Here is a 2,500-nt window from a genome sequence, read left to right on the forward strand (position 1 = left end):
AATAAAGACATTTCAAATCAAACTGAAATGTATTGAAATGAATTTTTCCCATACATTTTTGACAATGTGAGGTGTGCATGGCAAAAAACACTCACGGTGAAGGCATGTGAAATATAATATGAAAATATCAAAAGTTAACTAACCAATGATATTGAAGCATATAAATCGAATCATAACTATATGAAACTCGAATTTAAGCCATATTAAACTGGTAATATTGTGATTTTATGCCTGGTTTTCCATACGTTAGTTTAAATAAAGAGTTATGGAATATAACCTTGGCATATTGGCACTAAAATATATAATAAAGACATTTCAAATCAAACTGAAATGTATTGAAATGAATTTTTCCCATACATTTTTGACAATGTGAGGTGTGCATGGCAAAAAACACTCACGGTGAAGGCATGTGATATAATATGAAAATATCAAAAGTTAACTAACCAATGATATTGAAGCATATAAATCGAATCATAACTATATGAAACTCGAATTTGAGCCATATTAAACTGGTAATATTGTGATTTTATGCCTGGTTTTCCATACGTTAGTTTAAATAGAAAAAAATTCTCGAATATATATACATATATGAAGAATCTATATTCTATACTAACATTTTATGGAATATAACCTTGGCATATTGCCATTAAAATATATAATAAAGACATTTCAAATCAAACTGAAATGTATTGAAATGAATTTTTCCCATACATTTTTGACAATGTGAGGTGTGCATGGCAAAAAACACTCACGGTGAAGGCATGTGAAATAATATGAAAATATCAAAAGTTAACTAACCAATGATATTGAAGCATATAAATCGAATCATAACTATATGAAACTCGAATTTAAGCCATATTAAACTGGTAATATTGTGATTTTATGCCTGGTTTTCCATACGTTAGTTTAAATAGAAAAAATTTTCGAATATCTATACATATATGAAGAATCTATATTCTAATACTAACATGTTATGGAATATAACCTTGGCATATTGGCACTAAAATATATAATAAAGACATTTCAAATCAAACTGAAATGTATTGAAATGAATTTTTCCCATACATTTTTGACAATGTGAGGTGTGCATGGCAAAAAACACTCACGGTGAAGGCATGTGAAATATAATATGAAAATATCAAAAGTTAACTAACCAATGATATTGAAGCATATAAATCGAATCATAACTATATGAAACTCGAATTTAAGCCATATTAAACTGGTAATATTGTGATTTTATGCCTGGTTTTCCATACGTTAGTTTAAATAGAAAAAATTTTCGAATATATATACATATATGAAGAATCTATATTCTAATACTAACATGTTATGGAATATAACCTTGGCATATTGGCACTAAAATATATAATAAAGACATTTCAAATCAAACTGAAATGTATTGAAATGAATTTTTCCCATACATTTTTGACAATGTGAGGTGTGCATGGCAAAAAACACTCACGGTGAAGGCATGTGATATAATATGAAAATATCAAAAGTTAACTAACCAATGATATTGAAACATATAAATCGAATCATAACTATATGAAACTCGAATTTGAGCCATATTAAACTGGTAATATTGTGATTTTATGCCTGGTTTTCCATACGTTAGTTTAAATAAAGAGTTATGGAATATAACCTTGGCATATTGCCATTAAAATATATAATAAAGACATTTCAAATCAAACTGAAATGTATTGAAATGAATTTTTCCCATACATTTTTGACAATGTGAGGTGTGCATGGCAAAAAACACTCACGGTGAAGGCATGTGATATAATATGAAAATATCAAAAGTTAACTAACCAATGATATTGAAGCATATAAATCGAATCATAACTATATGAAACTCGAATTTGAGCCATATTAAACTGGTAATATTATGATTTTATTCCTGGTTTTCCATACGTTAGTTTAAATAGAAAAAATTTTCGAATATATATACATATATGAAGAATCTATATTCTATACTAACATGTTATGGCATATTGGTGTTATTGTATTTTATTCCTGGTTTTCTATAGTTAGTTTAAATAGAAATAAATTTTTGAATTCAAAATTTTATATTCTATACTAGCATTACATAGAAATTATCCTCAACTGTTTGTTTCTTGTATAAATACAGGAAATTAAACAGATGATGAAGAGAAAAAAATAAGAAAAACAAAAATTTATAAGAAAAATTAAATTTTAAACAAAGGAAAAGAGGAGAAAATTTTTTCAATCATATATTTATGATTAAAAAATAGAATTATGAAATTATTAATTTCAATTCAAAGAGAAAAATTATGTAATATATGAAATTATTACATTAAAAATGCATTTGAAAAAAAAAGTAAAATGTTATTAAGAATGATAAATTATTTGAAAATTGGCAAATATTAAGAAGAAATATCGTTCTTATATTTTTATATAAAATATATAATATAGAGAACGAAAATTCTTTTTCATAAAAAACGGTTTTTGAATTTTGATAAGAAAAGCTAAAGGGGGGTCG

This window comes from Anastrepha obliqua, unplaced genomic scaffold (assembly GCF_027943255.1).
Source record: "Anastrepha obliqua isolate idAnaObli1 unplaced genomic scaffold, idAnaObli1_1.0 ptg000194l, whole genome shotgun sequence".
NCBI classification, from domain to species: Eukaryota; Metazoa; Arthropoda; class Insecta; order Diptera; family Tephritidae; genus Anastrepha; species Anastrepha obliqua.